Source organism: Carica papaya, chromosome 8 (genome assembly GCF_054855325.1).
Source record: "Carica papaya isolate Zhongbai chromosome 8, ASM5485532v1, whole genome shotgun sequence".
NCBI lineage: Eukaryota > Viridiplantae > Streptophyta > Magnoliopsida > Brassicales > Caricaceae > Carica > Carica papaya.
In genome coordinates this window covers 19,778,896-19,796,120 of record NC_142316.1, presented here as the reverse complement: position 1 = coordinate 19,796,120, position 17,225 = coordinate 19,778,896, and the positions used below count along the sequence as shown (strand labels likewise).

At 46.9% G+C, this 17,225-nt stretch overlaps 7 non-coding genes and 22 pseudogenes across 7 annotated transcripts; all 29 read right to left on the bottom strand.

The window, feature by feature from the left end:
* Nucleotides 1–295: 295 nt before the first annotated feature.
* LOC148250101 (5S ribosomal RNA) lies at nt 296–414 on the bottom strand (annotated as a pseudogene).
* Nucleotides 415–619: 205 nt separating this feature from the next.
* On the bottom strand, nt 620–737 carry LOC148250100 (5S ribosomal RNA; annotated as a pseudogene).
* A 561-nt stretch (nt 738–1,298) lies between these two features.
* LOC148250099 (5S ribosomal RNA) lies at nt 1,299–1,417 on the bottom strand (annotated as a pseudogene).
* Nucleotides 1,418–1,622: 205 nt separating this feature from the next.
* On the bottom strand, nt 1,623–1,740 carry LOC148250098 (5S ribosomal RNA; annotated as a pseudogene).
* A 559-nt stretch (nt 1,741–2,299) lies between these two features.
* Nucleotides 2,300–2,418, bottom strand: LOC148250097 (5S ribosomal RNA; annotated as a pseudogene).
* Nucleotides 2,419–2,978: 560 nt separating this feature from the next.
* LOC148250096 (5S ribosomal RNA) lies at nt 2,979–3,097 on the bottom strand. Its single transcript, XR_015815666.1, has one exon. It is a non-coding gene; the product is annotated as a 5S ribosomal RNA (ribosomal RNA).
* A 205-nt stretch (nt 3,098–3,302) lies between these two features.
* On the bottom strand, nt 3,303–3,420 carry LOC148250095 (5S ribosomal RNA; annotated as a pseudogene).
* Nucleotides 3,421–3,979: 559 nt separating this feature from the next.
* Nucleotides 3,980–4,098, bottom strand: LOC148250094 (5S ribosomal RNA). The gene has a single exon (XR_015815044.1). It is a non-coding gene; the product is annotated as a 5S ribosomal RNA (ribosomal RNA).
* Nucleotides 4,099–4,304: 206 nt separating this feature from the next.
* On the bottom strand, nt 4,305–4,423 carry LOC148250093 (5S ribosomal RNA; annotated as a pseudogene).
* Nucleotides 4,424–4,629: 206 nt separating this feature from the next.
* LOC148250092 (5S ribosomal RNA) lies at nt 4,630–4,748 on the bottom strand (annotated as a pseudogene).
* Nucleotides 4,749–5,309: 561 nt separating this feature from the next.
* On the bottom strand, nt 5,310–5,428 carry LOC148250091 (5S ribosomal RNA; annotated as a pseudogene).
* A 205-nt stretch (nt 5,429–5,633) lies between these two features.
* On the bottom strand, nt 5,634–5,752 carry LOC148250090 (5S ribosomal RNA; annotated as a pseudogene).
* Nucleotides 5,753–6,587: 835 nt separating this feature from the next.
* LOC148250089 (5S ribosomal RNA) lies at nt 6,588–6,706 on the bottom strand (annotated as a pseudogene).
* A 913-nt stretch (nt 6,707–7,619) lies between these two features.
* Nucleotides 7,620–7,738, bottom strand: LOC148250088 (5S ribosomal RNA). Its single transcript, XR_015814448.1, has one exon. It is a non-coding gene; the product is annotated as a 5S ribosomal RNA (ribosomal RNA).
* A 205-nt stretch (nt 7,739–7,943) lies between these two features.
* On the bottom strand, nt 7,944–8,061 carry LOC148250087 (5S ribosomal RNA; annotated as a pseudogene).
* Nucleotides 8,062–8,620: 559 nt separating this feature from the next.
* Nucleotides 8,621–8,739, bottom strand: LOC148250086 (5S ribosomal RNA). Its single transcript, XR_015815043.1, has one exon. It is a non-coding gene; the product is annotated as a 5S ribosomal RNA (ribosomal RNA).
* Nucleotides 8,740–8,945: 206 nt separating this feature from the next.
* Nucleotides 8,946–9,064, bottom strand: LOC148250085 (5S ribosomal RNA; annotated as a pseudogene).
* Nucleotides 9,065–9,270: 206 nt separating this feature from the next.
* Nucleotides 9,271–9,389, bottom strand: LOC148250084 (5S ribosomal RNA; annotated as a pseudogene).
* A 561-nt stretch (nt 9,390–9,950) lies between these two features.
* On the bottom strand, nt 9,951–10,069 carry LOC148250083 (5S ribosomal RNA; annotated as a pseudogene).
* A 205-nt stretch (nt 10,070–10,274) lies between these two features.
* LOC148250082 (5S ribosomal RNA) lies at nt 10,275–10,393 on the bottom strand (annotated as a pseudogene).
* An 835-nt stretch (nt 10,394–11,228) lies between these two features.
* LOC148250081 (5S ribosomal RNA) lies at nt 11,229–11,347 on the bottom strand (annotated as a pseudogene).
* Nucleotides 11,348–12,260: 913 nt separating this feature from the next.
* LOC148250080 (5S ribosomal RNA) lies at nt 12,261–12,379 on the bottom strand (annotated as a pseudogene).
* A 206-nt stretch (nt 12,380–12,585) lies between these two features.
* On the bottom strand, nt 12,586–12,704 carry LOC148250079 (5S ribosomal RNA). The gene has a single exon (XR_015814505.1). It is a non-coding gene; the product is annotated as a 5S ribosomal RNA (ribosomal RNA).
* A 567-nt stretch (nt 12,705–13,271) lies between these two features.
* On the bottom strand, nt 13,272–13,390 carry LOC148250078 (5S ribosomal RNA; annotated as a pseudogene).
* Nucleotides 13,391–14,661: 1,271 nt separating this feature from the next.
* Nucleotides 14,662–14,780, bottom strand: LOC148250077 (5S ribosomal RNA). The gene has a single exon (XR_015815963.1). It is a non-coding gene; the product is annotated as a 5S ribosomal RNA (ribosomal RNA).
* A 206-nt stretch (nt 14,781–14,986) lies between these two features.
* Nucleotides 14,987–15,105, bottom strand: LOC148250076 (5S ribosomal RNA; annotated as a pseudogene).
* Nucleotides 15,106–15,671: 566 nt separating this feature from the next.
* LOC148250075 (5S ribosomal RNA) lies at nt 15,672–15,790 on the bottom strand. The gene has a single exon (XR_015814750.1). It is a non-coding gene; the product is annotated as a 5S ribosomal RNA (ribosomal RNA).
* A 209-nt stretch (nt 15,791–15,999) lies between these two features.
* LOC148250074 (5S ribosomal RNA) lies at nt 16,000–16,118 on the bottom strand (annotated as a pseudogene).
* A 209-nt stretch (nt 16,119–16,327) lies between these two features.
* On the bottom strand, nt 16,328–16,446 carry LOC148250073 (5S ribosomal RNA; annotated as a pseudogene).
* Nucleotides 16,447–17,225: the final 779 nt, after the last annotated feature.

Below are 17,225 nucleotides of genomic sequence, written 5' to 3'. Positions count from 1 at the left end.
ACCCATCCGAGTACTTTTCTCGCCCAAGCACCCTTAACTCCGGAGTTCTGATAGAATCCGTTGCATTAGTGCTGGTATGATCCCTCATGTTTCATTCTGCACTGCAAATACATACACTCTTTCTCCTCCCATCCTCCCTCCCGTCATTTGTTTCCTTTTGCGTGCACTCTGCATCTCTCTTTCTCGTTCTAATATCAAGTAATATGCCCCGGCACCGTGACTCACCTTTGCAAATGAACCTGCGGTTTATAATTCCATTCGCGCGTAACGTCGAACAACCCATCCGAAAAAAAAATAGGTGCAACAGGAGGGCTTCCCAGGTGGACACCCATCCGAGTACTACTCTGGCCCAAGCACACTTAACTGTGGAGTTCTGATGGGATCCGGAGCTTTAGTGCTGGTATGATCGCACCTGTTTAATTTCGCGCTACAAATACATACACTCCTTCTCCTTTCATCCCCCTCCCGTCATTTGTATCCTTGTGCGTTCACACTTTACCTCTCATTCTCGTTCTAATTTCGATTAAAATGCCCCTGCTTCTCGACTCACATTTGCGTATAAACCAGCGGACCCTAGTTCCAGACGCGCGTAACGTCGAACGACCCATCTGAAAAAAAATTGGTGCGACACGAGGACTTCCCAGGAGGTCAACCATCCGAGTACTAATCTCGCCAAGCACACTTAACTGCGGAGTTCTGATGGGATCCGAGGCTTTAGTGCTGGTATGATCGCACCTGTTTAGTTTCGCGCTGCAAATACATACACTCCTTCTCATTTCTTCCCTCTCCCGTCATTTGTTTCCTTGTGCGTTCACACTTCACCTCTCATTCTCGTTCTAATATCGATTAAGATGCCCCTGCTTCTTGACTCACATTTGCGTATAAACCAGCGGACCCTAGTTCCAGACGAGCGTAACGTCGAAAGAATCATCTGCAAAAAGATGGGTGCAACACGAGGACCTCCCAAGAAATTGGGTGAAATATAAGGACTTCGCAGGAGGTCACCCATCCGAGTACTTTTCTCGCCCAAGCACCCTTAACTGCAGAGTTCTGATAGAATCCGTTGCATTAGTGCTGGTATGATCCCTCATGTATCATTCTGCACTGCAAATACATACACTCTTTCTCCTCCCATCCTCCCTCCTATCATTTGTTTCCTTTTGCGTGCACTCTGCATCTCTCTTTCTCGTTCTAATATCAAGTAATATGCCCCGGCACCGTGACTCACCTTTGCAAATGAACCTGCGATTTATAATTCCATTCACGCGTAACGTCGAACAACCCATCCGAAAAAAAAATAGGTCCAACACGAGGGCTTCCGAGGTGGACACCCATCCGAGTACTACTCTCGCCCAAGCACACTTAACTGCGGAGTTCTGATGGGATCCGGAGCTTTAGTGCTGGTATGATCGCACCTGTTTAATTTCGCGCTGCAAATACATACACTCCTTCTCCTTTCTTCCCCCTCCCGTCATTTGTTTCCATGTGCGTTCACATTTTACCTCTCATTCTCGTTCTAATTTCGATTAAAATGCCCCTGCTTCTCGACTCACATTTGCGTATAAACCAGCGGACCCTAGTTCCAGACGCGCGTAACGTCGAACGACCCGTCTGAAAAAAAATTGGTGCGACACGAGGACTTCCCAGGAGGTCAACCATCCGAGTACTAATCTCGCCAAACACACTTAACTGCGGAGCTCTGATGGGATCCGGGGCTTTAGTGCTGGTATGACCGCACCTGTTTAGTTTCGCGCTGCAAATACATACACTCCTTCTCCTTTCTTCCCCCTCCCGTCATTTGTTTCCTTGTGCGTTCACACTTCACCTCTCATTCTCGTTCTAATATCGATTAAAATGCCCCTGCTTCTTGACTCACATTTGAGTATAAACCAGCGGACCCTAGTTCCAGACGAGCGTAACGTCGAACGACCCGTCTGAAAAAAAATTGGTGCGACACGAGGACTTCACAAGAAAATGGGTGAAATATAAGCACTTCGCAGGAGGTAACCCATGCAAGCACTACTCTCGCCCAAGCATCCTTACCTACGGAGTTCTGATAGAATCTGTTGCATTAGTGCTGGTATGATCGCACCTGTTTCATTTCGTGCTGAAAGTACATACACTCATTCTCCTTCCCTCCCCCTCCCATAATTTATTTCCTTGTGCGTTCTCACTGCACCTCTCCTTCTCGTTCTAATATCGATTAAAATGCCCCTTCTTTTTGACTCACATTTGCGTATAAACCAGCGGACCCTAGTTCAAGTCGCGCGTAACGTCGAACGATCCGTCTGAAAAAAAATTGTTGCGACACGAGGACTTCCCAGGAAGTCACCCATTCGAGTACCACTCTCGCCCATGCACACTTAACTGCGGAGTTCTGATGGGATCCGGTGCATTAGTGCTGGTATGATCGCACCTGTTTAATTTCGCGCTGCAAATACATACACTCCTTCTCTTTTCTTCCCCCTCCCGTCATTTGTTTCCTTGTGCGTGCGAACTGCACCTCCCGTACACGTTCTAATTTCAAGTATAATGCCACGGCGCCGTGACTCACATTTGCGAATAAACCTGCGGACCATAAATCAAGTCGCGCGTAACGTCGAAAGAATCATCTGCAAAAAGATGGGTGCAACACGTGGACCTCCCAAGAAAATGGGTGAAATATAAGGACTTTGCAGGAGGTCACCCATCCGAGTACTTTTCTCGCCCAAGCACCCTTAACTGCGGAGTTCTGATAGAATCCGTTGCATTAGTGCTGGTATGATCCCTCATGTTTCATTCTGCACTGCAAATACACACACTCTTTCTCCTCCCATCCCCCCTACCGTCATTTGTTTCCTTTTACGTGCACTCTGCATCTCTCTTTCTCGTTCTAATATCAAGTAATATGCCCCGGCACCGTGACTCACCTTTGCAAATGAACCTGCGGTTTATAATTCCATTCGCGCGTAATGTCGAACAACCCATCCGAAAAAAAAAAGGTGCAACACGAGGGCTTCCCAGGTGGACACCCATCCGAGTACTACTCTCGCCCAAGCACACTTAACTGCGGAGTTCTGATGGGATCCGGAGCTTTAGTGCTGGTATGATCGCACCTGTTTAATTTCGCGCTGCAAATACATACACTCCTTCTCCTTTCTTCCCCCTCCCGTCATTTGTTTCCTTGTGCGTTCACACTTTACCTCTCATTCTCGTTCTAATTTCGATTAAAATGCCCCTACTTCTCGACTCACATTTGCATATAAACCAGCGGACCCTAGTTCCAGACACGCGTAACGTCGAACGACCCGTCTGAAAAAAAATTGGTGCGACACGAGGACTTCCCAGGAGGTCAACCATCCGAGTACTAATCTCGCCAAGCACACTTAACTACGGAGTTCTGATGGGATCTGGGGCTTTAGTGCTGGTATGATCGCACCTGTTTAGTTTCGCGCTGCAAATACATACACTCCTTCTCCTTTCTTCCCCCTCCCGTCATTTATTTCCTTGTGCGTTCACACTTCACCTCTCATTCTCGTTCTAATATCGATTAAAATGCCCCTGCTTCTTGACTCACATTTGCGTTAAAACCAGCGGACCCTAGTTCCAGACGAGCGTAACATCGAACGACCCGTCTGAAAAAAAATTGGTGCGACACGAGGACTTCACAAGAAAGTGGGTGAAATATAAGCACTTCGCAGGAGGTAACCCATGCTAGTACTACTCTCGCCCAAGCACCCTTACCTACGGAGTTCTGATAGAATCTGTTGCATTAGTGCTGGTATGATCGCACCTGTTTCATTTCGTGCTGAAAATACATACACTCATTCTCCTTCCCTCCCCCTCCCATAATTTGTTTCCTTGTGCGTTCACACTGCACCTCTCCTTCTCGTTCTAATATCGATTAAAATGCCCCTTCTTTTTGACTCACATTTGCGTATAAACCAGCGGAACCTAGTTCAAGTCGCGCGTAACGTCGAACGACCCGTCTGAAAAAAAATTGTTGCGACACGAGGACTTCCCAGGAGGTCACCCATCCGAGTACCACTCTCGCCCAAGCACACTTAACTGCGGAGTTCTGATGGGATCCGGTGCATTAGTGCTGGTATGATCGCACCTGTTTAATTTCGCGCTGCAAATACATACACTGCTTCTCTTTTCTTCCCCCTCCCGTCATTTGTTTCCTTGTGCGCGCGCACTGCACCTCTCGTTCTCGTATAAATATCAAGTAAAATGCCACGGCGCAGTGACTCACATTTTCGAATAAATCTGCGGACTATAATTAAAGTCGCGCGTAACGTCGAATGGCACATCTGAAAAAAAAATGGGTGCAACACGAGAACTTCCCAGAAGGTAACCCATCCTTGTACTACTTTCGCCAAAGCACACTTAACTGCGGAGTTCTGATGGGATCCGATGTATTTGTGCTGGTGTGATAGCACCTGTTTAATTTCGTGCTGAAAATAAAAACACTCCTTCTCCTTCCCTCCCCACTCCCATCATTTGTTTCCTTGTGCGTTCACACTGCACCTCTTTTTCTCGTTCTAATATCGATTAATATGCCCCTGATTCTTGACTCACATTTGCGTATAAACAAGTGGACCATAGTTCCAGTTGCGCGTAACGTCGAACGACCCGTCTGAAAAAAAATTGTTGCGACACGAGGACTTCCCAGGAGGTCACCCATCCGAGTACCACTCTCGCCCAAGCACACTTAACTGCGGAGTTCTGATGGGATCCGGTGCATTAGTGCTGGTATGATGGCACTTGTTTAATTTCGCGCTGCAAATACATACACTCCTTCTCTTTTCTTCCCCCTCCCGTCATTTGTTTCCTTGTGCGTGCGCACTGCACCTCCCGTACTCGTTCTAATATCAAGTATAATGCCACGGCGCCGTGACTCACATTTGCGAATAAACCTGCGGACCATAAATCAAGTCGCGCGTAACGTCGAAAGAATCATCTGCAAAAAGATGGGTGCAACACGAAGACCTCCCAAGAAAATGGGTGAAATATAAGGACTTTGCAGGAGGTCACCCATCCGAGTACTTTTCTCGCCCAAGCACCCTTAACTGCGGAGTTCTGATAGAATCCGTTGCATTAGTGCTGGTATGATCCCTCATGTTTCATTCTGCACTGCAAATACACACACTCTTTCTCCTCCCATCCCCCCTCCCGTCATTTATTTCCTTGTGCGTGCACTCTGCATCTCTTTTTCTCATTCTAATATCAAGTAATATGCCCCGGCACCGTGACTCACCTTTGCAAATGAACCAGCGGTTTATAATTCCATTCGCGCGTAACGTCGAACAACCCATCTTAAAAAAAAATAGGTGCAACACTAGGGCTTCCCAAGTTGTCACACATCCGAGTACTGCGCTCGCCCAAGCACAATTAACTGCGGAGTTCTGATGGGATCCGGAGCTTTAGTGCTGGTAAGATCGCACCTGTTTAATTTTGCGCAGCAAATACATACACTCCTTCTCCTTTCTTCCCCCTCCCGTCATTTGTTTCCTTGTGCGTTCACACTTCACCTCTCATTTTCGTTCTAATATCGATTAAAATGCCCCTGCTTCTTGACTCACATTTGCGTATAAACGAGCGAACCCTAGTTCCAGACGCGCGTAACGTCGAAAGACCCGTCTGAAAAAAAATTGTTGCGACACGAGGACTTCCTAGGAGGTCACCCATCCGAGTACTACTCTCGCCCAAGCACACTTGACTGCGGAGGTCTGATGGGATCCGGTGCATTAGTGATGGTATGATCGCACCTGTTTAATTTTGCGCTGCAAATACATACACTCCTTCTCTTTTCTTCCCCCTCCCGTCATTTGTTTCCTTGTGCGTGCGCACTGCACCTCCCGTACCCGTTCTAATATCAAGTAAAATGCCACGGCGCCGTGACTCACATTTGCGAATAAACCTGCGGACCATAAATCAAGTCGTGCGTAACGTCGAAAGAATCATCTGCAAAAAGATGGGTGCAACACGAGGACCTCCCAAGAAAATGGGTGAAATATAAGGACTTCGCAGGAGGTCACCCATCCGAGTACTTTTCTCGCCCAAGCACCCTTAACTGCAGAGTTCTGATAGAATCCGTTGCATTAGTGCTGGTATGATCCCTCATATTTCATTCTGCACTGCAAATACATACACTCTTTCTCCTCCCATCCCCCCTCCCGTCATTTGTTTCCATGTGCGTGCACTCTGCATCTCTCTTTCTCGTTCTAATATCAAGTAATATGCCCCGGCACCGTGACTCACCTTTGCAAATGAACCAGCGTTTTATAATTTCATTCGCGTGTAACGTCGAACAACCCATCCGAGTACTACTCTCGCCCAAGCACACCTAACTGCGGAGTTCTGATGGGATCCGGGGCTTTAGTGCTGGTATGATCGCACCTGTTTAATTCCACGCTGCAAATACATACACTCCTTCTCCTTTCTTCCCCCTCCGTCATTTGTTTCCTTGTGCGTTCACAATTCATCTCTCCTTCTCGTTCTAATATCGATTAAAATGCCCCTGGTTCTTGACTCACATTTGCGTATAAACCAGCGGACCCTAGTTCCAGACGCGCGTAACGTCGAACGACCCGTCTGAAAAAAAATTGGTGAGACACGAGGATTTCCCAGGAGGTCACCCATTCGAGTACTAATATCGCCCAAGCACACTTAACTGCGGAGTTCTGATGGGATCCGGTGCATTAGTACTGGTATGATAGCACCTGTTTAATTTCGCGCTGCAAATACATAAACTCATTCCCCTTTCTTCCCCCTCCCGTCATTTGTTTCCTTGTGCGTGCGCACTGCACCTCCCGTTCTCGTTTTAATATCAAGTAAAATGGTACAGCGCCGTGACTCACATTTGCGAATAAACCTGAGGACCATAATTCAAGTCGCGCGTAACGTCGAAAGAATCATCTGCAAAAAAATGGGTGCAACACGAGGACTTCACAAGAAAATGGGTGAAATATAAGGACTTCGCAGGAGGTAACCCATGCTAGTAGAACTTTCGCCCAAGCACCCTTACTTACAAAGTTCTGATAGAATCCATTGCATTAGTGTGGTATGATCGCACCTATTTCATTTCGCCCTGAAAATACATACACTCCTCCTCCTTCCCTCCCCCTCCCATCAATTGTTTCCTTGTACGTTCACACTGCACCTCTCCTTCTCGTTCTAATATCGATTAAAATGCCCCTGCTTCTTGACTCACATTTGCGAATAAACCTGCGAACCATAAATCAAGTCGCCCGTAACGTCGAAAGAATCATCTGCAAAAAGATGGGTGCAACACGAGGATCTCCCAAGAAAATGGGTGAAATATAAGGACTTCGCAGGAGGTCACCCATCCGAGTACTTTTCTCGCCCAAGCACCCTTAACTGCGGAGTTCTGATAGAATCCGTTGCATTAGTGCTGGTATGATCCCTCATGTTTCATTCTGCACTGCAAATACACACACTCTTTCTCCTCCCATCCCCCCTACCGTCATTTGTTTCCTTTTACGTGCACTCTGCATCTCTCTTTCTCGTTCTAATATCAAGTAATATGCCCCGGCACCGTGACTCACCTTTGCAAATGAACCTGCGGTTTATAATTCCATTCGCGCGTAATGTCGAACAACCCATCCGAAAAAAAAAAGGTGCAACACGAGGGCTTCCCAGGTGGACACCCATCCGAGTACTACTCTCGCCCAAGCACACTTAACTGCGGAGTTCTGATGGGATCCGAAGCTTTAGTGCTGGTATGATCGCACCTATTTAATTTCGCGCTGCAAATACATACACTCCTTCTCCTCTCTTCCCCCTCCCGTCATTTGTTTCCTTGTGCGTTCACACTTTACCTCTCATTCTCGTTCTAATTTCGATTAAAATGCCCCTACTTCTCGACTCACATTTGCATATAAACCAGCGGACCCTAGTTCCAGACACGCGTAACGTCGAACGACCCGTCTGAAAAAAAATTGGTGCGACACGAGGACTTCCCAGGAGGTCAACCATCCGAGTACTAATCTCGCCAAGCACACTTAACTACGGAGTTCTGATGGGATCTGGGGCTTTAGTGCTGGTATGATCGCACCTGTTTAGTTTCGCGCTGCAAATACATACACTCCTTCTCCTTTCTTCCCCCTCCCGTCATTTATTTCCTTGTGCGTTCACACTTCACCTCTCATTCTCGTTCTAATATCGATTAAAATGCCCCTGCTTCTTGACTCACATTTGCGTTAAAACCAGCGGACCCTAGTTCCAGACGAGCGTAACATCGAACGACCCGTCTGAAAAAAAATTGGTGCGACACGAGGACTTCACAAGAAAGTGGGTGAAATATAAGCACTTCGCAGGAGGTAACCCATGCTAGTACTACTCTCGCCCAAGCACCCTTACCTACGGAGTTCTGATAGAATCTGTTGCATTAGTGCTGGTATGATCGCACCTGTTTCATTTCGTGCTGAAAATACATACACTCATTCTCCTTCCCTCCCCCTCCCATAATTTGTTTCCTTGTGCGTTCACACTGCACCTCTCCTTCTCGTTCTAATATCGATTAAAATGCCCCTTCTTTTTGACTCACATTTGCGTATAAACCAGCGGAACCTAGTTCAAGTCGCGCGTAACGTCGAACGACCCGTCTGAAAAAAAATTGTTGCGACACGAGGACTTCCCAGGAGGTCACCCATCCGAGTACCACTCTCGCCCAAGCACACTTAACTGCGGAGTTCTGATGGGATCCGGTGCATTAGTGCTGGTATGATCGCACCTGTTTAATTTCGCGCTGCAAATACATACACTGCTTCTCTTTTCTTCCCCCTCCCGTCATTTGTTTCCTTGTGCGCGCGCACTGCACCTCTCGTTCTCGTATAAATATCAAGTAAAATGCCACGGCGCAGTGACTCACATTTTCGAATAAATCTGCGGACTATAATTAAAGTCGCGCGTAACGTCGAATGGCACATCTGAAAAAAAAATGGGTGCAACACGAGAACTTCCCAGAAGGTAACCCATCCTTGTACTACTTTCGCCAAAGCACACTTAACTGCGGAGTTCTGATGGGATCCGATGTATTTGTGCTGGTGTGATAGCACCTGTTTAATTTCGTGCTGAAAATAAAAACACTCCTTCTCCTTCCCTCCCCACTCCCATCATTTGTTTCCTTGTGCGTTCACACTGCACCTCTTTTTCTCGTTCTAATATCGATTAATATGCCCCTGATTCTTGACTCACATTTGCGTATAAACAAGTGGACCATAGTTCCAGTTGCGCGTAACGTCGAACGACCCGTCTGAAAAAAAATTGTTGCGACACGAGGACTTCCCAGGAGGTCACCCATCCGAGTACCACTCTCGCCCAAGCACACTTAACTGCGGAGTTCTGATGGGATCCGGTGCATTAGTGCTGGTATGATGGCACTTGTTTAATTTCGCGCTGCAAATACATACACTCCTTCTCTTTTCTTCCCCCTCCCGTCATTTGTTTCCTTGTGCGTGCGCACTGCACCTCCCGTACTCGTTCTAATATCAAGTATAATGCCACGGCGCCGTGACTCACATTTGCGAATAAACCTGCGGACCATAAATCAAGTCGCGCGTAACGTCGAAAGAATCATCTGCAAAAAGATGGGTGCAACACGAAGACCTCCCAAGAAAATGGGTGAAATATAAGGACTTTGCAGGAGGTCACCCATCCGAGTACTTTTCTCGCCCAAGCACCCTTAACTGCGGAGTTCTGATAGAATCCGTTGCATTAGTGCTGGTATGATCCCTCATGTTTCATTCTGCACTGCAAATACACACACTCTTTCTCCTCCCATCCCCCCTCCTGTCATTTATTTCCTTGTGCGTGCACTCTGCATCTCTTTTTCTCATTCTAATATCAAGTAATATGCCCCGGCACCGTGACTCACCTTTGCAAATGAACCAGCGGTTTATAATTCCATTCGCGCGTAACGTCGAACAACCCATCTTAAAAAAAAATAGGTGCAACACTAGGGCTTCCCAAGTTGTCACACATCCGAGTACTGCGCTCGCCCAAGCACAATTAACTGCGGAGTTCTGATGGGATCCGGAGCTTTAGTGCTGGTAAGATCGCACCTGTTTAATTTTGCGCAGCAAATACATACACTCCTTCTCCTTTCTTCCCCCTCCCATCATTTGTTTCCTTGTGCGTTCACACTTCACCTCTCATTTTCGTTCTAATATCGATTAAAATGCCCCTGCTTCTTGACTTACATTTGCGTATAAACCAGCGGACCCTAGTTCCAGACGCGCGTAACGTCGAAAGACCCGTCTGAAAAAAAATTGTTGCGACACGAGGACTTCCTAGGAGGTCACCCATCCGAGTACTACTCTCGCCCAAGCACACTTGACTGCGGAGGTCTGATGGGATCCGGTGCATTAGTGATGGTATGATCGCACCTGTTTAATTTTGCGCTGCAAATACATACACTCCTTCTCTTTTCTTCCCCCTCCCGTCATTTGTTTCCTTGTGCGTGCGCACTGCACCTCCCGTACCCGTTCTAATATCAAGTAAAATGCCACGGCGCCGTGACTCACATTTGCGAATAAACCTGCGGACCATAAATCAAGTCGTGCGTAACGTCGAAAGAATCATCTGCAAAAAGATGGGTGCAACACGAGGACCTCCCAAGAAAATGGGTGAAATATAAGGACTTCGCAGGAGGTCACCCATCCGAGTACTTTTCTCGCCCAAGCACCCTTAACTGCAGAGTTCTGATAGAATCCGTTGCATTAGTGCTGGTATGATCCCTCATATTTCATTCTGCACTGCAAATACATACACTCTTTCTCCTCCCATCCCCCCTCCCGTCATTTGTTTCCATGTGCGTGCACTCTGCATCTCTCTTTCTCGTTCTAATATCAAGTAATATGCCCCGGCACCGTGACTCACCTTTGCAAATGAACCAGCGTTTTATAATTTCATTCGCGTGTAACGTCGAACAACCCATCCGAGTACTACTCTCACCCAAGCACACCTAACTGCGGAGTTCTGATGGGATCCGGGGCTTTAGTGCTGGTATGATCGCACCTGTTTAATTCCACGCTGCAAATACATACACTCCTTCTCCTTTCTTCCCCCTCCTTCATTTGTTTCCTTGTGCGTTCACAATTCATCTCTCCTTCTCGTTCTAATATCGATTAAAATGCCCCTGGTTCTTGACTCACATTTGCGTATAAACCAGCGGACCCTAGTTCCAGACGCGCGTAACGTCGAACGACCCGTCTGAAAAAAAATTGGTGAGACACGAGGATTTCCCAGGAGGTCACCCATTCGAGTACTAATATCGCCCAAGCACACTTAACTGCGGAGTTCTGATGGGATCCGGTGCATTAGTACTGGTATGATAGCACCTGTTTAATTTCGCGCTGCAAATACATAAACTCATTCCCCTTTCTTCCCCCTCCCGTCATTTGTTTCCTTGTGCGTGCGCACTGCACCTCCCGTTCTCGTTTTAATATCAAGTAAAATGGTACAGCGCCGTGACCCACATTTGCGAATAAACCTGAGGACCATAATTCAAGTCGCGCGTAACGTCGAAAGAATCATCTGCAAAAAAATGGGTGCAACACGAGGACTTCACAAGAAAATGGGTGAAATATAAGGACTTCGCAGGAGGTAACCCATGCTAGTAGAACTTTCGCCCAAGCACCCTTACTTACAAAGTTCTGATAGAATCCATTGCATTAGTGTGGTATGATCGCACCTATTTCATTTCGCCCTGAAAATACATACACTCCTCCTCCTTCCCTCCCCCTCCCATCAATTGTTTCCTTGTACGTTCACACTGCACCTCTCCTTCTCGTTCTAATATCGATTAAAATGCCCCTGCTTCTTGACTCACATTTGCGAATAAACCTGCGAACCATAAATCAAGTCGCCCGTAACGTCGAAAGAATCATCTGCAAAAAGATGGGTGCAACACGAGGATCTCCCAAGAAAATGGGTGAAATATAAGGACTTCGCAGGAGGTCACCCATCCGAGTACTTTTCTCGCCCAAGCACCCTTAACTGCGGAGTTCTGATAGAATCCGTTGCATTAGTGCTGGTATGATCCCTCATGTTTCATTCTGCACTGCAAATACACACACTCTTTCTCCTCCCATCCCCCCTACCGTCATTTGTTTCCTTTTACGTGCACTCTGCATCTCTCTTTCTCGTTCTAATATCAAGTAATATGCCCCGGCACCGTGACTCACCTTTGCAAATGAACCTGCGGTTTATAATTCCATTCGCGCGTAACGTCGAACAACCCATCCGAAAAAAAATAGGTGCAACACGAGGGCTTCCCAGGTGGTCACCCATCCGAGTACTACCCTCACCCAAGCACACTTAACTGCAGAGTTCTGATAGGATCCGGAGCTTTAGTGCTGGTATGATCGCACCTGTTTAATTTTCTGCTGTAAATACATACACTCCTTCTCCTTTCTTCCCCCTCCCGTCATTTGTTTCCTTGTGCGTTCACACTTCACCTCTCATTCTCATTCTAATAGCGATTAAAATGCCCCTGCTTCTTGACTCACATTTGCGTATAAACCAGCGGACCCTAGTTCCAGACGCGCGTAACGTCGAACGACCCGTCTGAAAAAAAAATTAGTGCGACACGAGGACTTCCCGTGAGGTCACCCATCCGAGTACTAATCTCGCCCAAGCACACTTAACTGCGGAGTTCTGATGGGATCCGGTGCATTAGTGCTGGTATGATCGCACAGGTTTAATTTTGCGCTGCAAATACATAAACTCCGTCTCCTTTCTTCCCCCTCCCGTCATTTGTTTCCTTGTGCGTGCGCACTGCACCTCTCGTTCTCGTTCAAATATCAAGTAAAATGCCACGGTGCCGTGACTCACATTTGCGAATAAATTTGTGGACCATAATTAAAGTCGCGTGTAACGTCGAACGACACATCTGAAAAAAAGAAAATGGGTGCATCACGAGGACTTCACAAGAAAATGGGTGAAATATAAGGACTTCGCAGGAGGTAACCCACGCTAGTACTACTCTCGCCCAAGCACCCTTACCTACGGAGTTTTGATAGAATCTGATGCATTAGTGCTGGTATGATCGCACCTGTTTCATTTCGTGCTGAAAATACATACACTCCTTCTCCTTCCCTCCTCCTCCCATCAATTGTTTCCTTGTGCGTTCACACTGCACCTCTCCTTCTCGTTCAAATATCAAGTAAAATGCCACGGCGCCGTGCCTCACACTTGCGAATAAATCTGCGGACCATAATTATAGTCGCGCGTAACGTCGAACGGCACATCTGAAAAAAAGAAAATGGGTGTAACACGAGAACCTCCCAGGAGGTAACCCATCTTTGTACTACTTTCGCCAAAGCACACTTAACTGCGGAGTTCTGATGGGATCCAGAGCATTTGTGCTGGTGTGACCGCACCTGTTTAATTTCGTGCGAAAAATACATACACTCCTTCTTCCCTCCCCCCTCCCATCATTTGTTTCCTTGTGCGTGCGCACTGCACCTCCCGTACTCGTTCTAATATCAAGTAAAATGCCACGGCGCCGTGACTCACATTTGCAAATAAACCTGCGGACCATAAATCAAGCAGCGCGTAACGTCGAAAGAATCATATGCAAAAAGATGGGTGCAACACGAGGACCTCCCAAGAAAATGGGTGAAATATAAGGACTTCGTAGGAGGTCACCCATCCGAGTACTTTTCTCGCCCAAGAACCCTTAACTGCGGAGTTCTGATAGAATCCGTTGCATTAGTGATGGTATGATCCCTCATGTTTCATTCTGCACTGCAAATACATACACTCTTTCTCCTTCCATCCCCCCTCCCGTCATTTGTTTCCTTGTGCGTGCGCACTGCACCTCTCGTTCTCGTTCAAATATCAGGTAAAATGCCACGGCGCCGTGACTCTCATTTGCGAATAAATCTTCGGACCATAATTAAAGTCGCGCATAACGTTGAATGGCACATCTGAAAAAAAGAAAATGGGTGCATCACGAGGACTTCACAAGAAAATGGGTGAAATATAAGGACTTCGCAGGAGGTAACCCATGCTAGTACTACTCTCGCCCAAGCACCCTTACCTACGGAGTTCTGATTGGATCCAGTGCATTAGTGCGGGTATGATGCCACTTGTTTAATTTTGCACTTCAAATACATACACTCTTTCTCTTTTCTTCCTCCTCCCGTCATTTGTTTCCTTGTGCGTGCGCACTGCACCTCCCGTACTTCTTCTAATATCAAGTAAAATGCCACGGCACCGTGACTCACATTTGCGAATAAACTTGCGGACCATAAATCAAGTCGCCCGTAACGTCGAAAGAATCATCTGCAAAAAGATGGGTGCAACACGAGGATCTCCCAAGAAAATGGGTGAAATATAAGGACTTCGCAGGAGGTCACCCATCCGAGTACTTTTCTCGCCCAAGCACCCTTAACTGCGGAGTTCTGATAGAATCCGTTGTATTAGTGCTGGTATGATCCCTCATGTTTCATTCCGCACTGCAAATACATACATTCTTTCTCATTCCATCCCATCTCCCGTCATTTGTTTTCTTGTGCGTGCACTCTGCATCTCTCTTTCTCGTTCTAATATCAAGTAATATGCCCCGGCACCGTGACTCACCTTTGCAAATGAACCAGCGGTTTATAATTCCATTCGCGCGTTACGTCGAACAACCCATCCGACAAAAAATAGGTGCAACACGAGGGCTTCCCAGGTGGTCACCCATCCGAGTACTACCCTCGCCCAAGCACACTAAACTGCGGAGTTCTGATGGGATCCGGAGCTTTAGTGCTGGTATGATCGCACCTGTTTAATTTTCTGCTGTAAATACATACACTCCTTCTCCTTTCTTCCCCCTCCCGTCATTTGTTTCCTTGTGCGTTCACACTTCGCCTCTCATTCTTGTTCTAATAGCGATTAAAATGCCCCTGCTTCTTGACTCACATTTGCGTATAAACCAGCGGACCCTAGTTCCAGACACGCGTAACGTCGAACGACCCATCTGAAAAAAAAATTAGTGCGACACGAGGACTTCCCGTGAGGTCACCCATCCGAGTTCTAATCTCGCCCAAGCACACTTAACTGCGGAGTTCTGATGGGATCCGGTGCATTAGTGCTGGTATGATCGCACCGGTTTAATTTTGCGCTGCAAATACATAAACTCCGTCTCCTTTCTTCCCCCTTCCGTCATTTGTTTCCTTGTGCGTGCGCACTGCACCTCTCGTTCTCGTTCAAATATCAAGTAAAATGCCACGGCGCCGTGACTCACATTTGCGAATAAATTTGGGGACCATAATTAAAGTCGCGCGTAACGTCGAACGACACATCTGAAAAAAAGAAAATGGGTGCATCACGAGGACTTCACAAGAAAATGAGTGAAATATAAGGACTTCGCAGGAGGATACCCATGCTAGTACTACTCTCGCCCAAGCACCCTTAACTTGCAGAGTTCTAATAGAATCCGTCGCATTGGTGCTGGTATGATTGCTCATGTTTCATTCTGCGCCGCAAATACATACACTTTTTCTCCCTCCATCCCCTCTCCCGTCATTTGTTTCCTTGTGCGTGCACTATGCATCTCTCCTTCTCGTTCTAATATCGATTAAAATGCCCCTGCTTCTTGACTCACATTTGCGTATGAAGCAGGGGACCCTAGTTCCAGTCGCGCGTAACGTCGAACGACCAGTCTAAAAAAAAAATTAGTGCGACACGAGGACTTCCCAAGAGGTCACCCATCTGAGTACTACTCTCGCCCAAGCACACTTAACTACGGAGTTCTGATGGGATCCAGTGCATTAGTGCTGGTATGATCGCACCTAAACAATTTTGCGCTGCAAATAGATAAATTCCTTCCCCTTTCTTCCCCCTCCCATCATTTGTTTCCTTGTGCGTGCGCACTGCACCTCTCGTTCGGGTTCAAATATCAAGTAAAATGCCACGGCGCCGTGACTCACATTTGCGAATAAATCTGTGGACCATAATTAAAGTTGCGCGTAACGTCGAACGACACATCTGAAAAAAAGAAAATGGGTGCAACACAAGAACTTCCCACGAGGTAACCCATCATTGCACTACTTTCACCAAAGCACACTTAACTGCGGAGTTCTGATAGGATCCGGTGCATTTATGCTGGTATGATCGCACCTGTTTAATTTCGCGCTGCAAATACATAAACTCCTTCTCCTTTCTTCCCCCTCCCGTCATTTGTTTCCTTGTGTGTGCGCACTGCACCTCTCGTTCTCGTTCAAATATCAGGTAAAATGCAACGGCGCCGTGACTCACATTTGCGAATAAATCTGCGGACCATAATTAAATTCGCGCGTAACGTCGAATGGCACATCTGAAAAAAAGAAAATGGGTGCAACACGAGAACCTCCCAGGAGGTAACCCATCTTTATACTACTTTCGCCAAAGCACACTTAACTGCGGAGTTCTGATGGGATCCGGTGCATTTGTGCTGGTGTGACCGCACTTGTTTAATTTCGTGCTGAAAATACATACACTCCTTCTCCTTTCTTCCCCCTCCCGTCATTTGTTTCCTTGTGCGTTCACACTGCACCTCTCCTTCTCGTTCTAATATCGATTAAAATGCCCCTGATTCTTGACTCACATTTGCGTATAAACCAGCGGACCATAGTTCCAGTTGCGCATAACGTCGAACGACCCATCTAAAAAAAATTGTTGCGATACGAGGACTTCCCAAGAGGTCACCCATCCGAGTACTACTCTCGCCAAAGCATACTTGACTGTAGAGTTCTGATAGGATCCAGTGCATTAGTGCTGGTATGATGCCACTTGTTTAATTTTGCGCTTCAAATACATACACTCATTCTCTTTTCTTCCTCATCCGTCATTTGTTTCCTTGTGCGTGCGCACTGCACCTCCCGTACTCGTTCTAACATCAAGTAAAATGCCACGGCGCCGTGACTCACATTTGTAAATAAACCTGTGGAACATAAATCAAGTCGCGCGTAACGTCGAAAGAATCATCTGCAAAAAGAAGGGTGCAACACGAGGACCTCCCAAGAAAATGGGTGAAATATAAGGACTTCGCAGGAGGTAACCCATGCTAGTACTACTCTCGCCCAAGCACCCTTACCTACGGAGTTCTGATAGAATCCGTTGCATTAGTGATGGTATGATTGCACCTGTTTCATTTCGGGCTGAAAATACATACACTCCTTCTCCTTCCCTCCCCCTCCCATCAATTGTTTCCTTGTGCGTTCACACTGCTCCTCTCCTTCTCGTTCTAA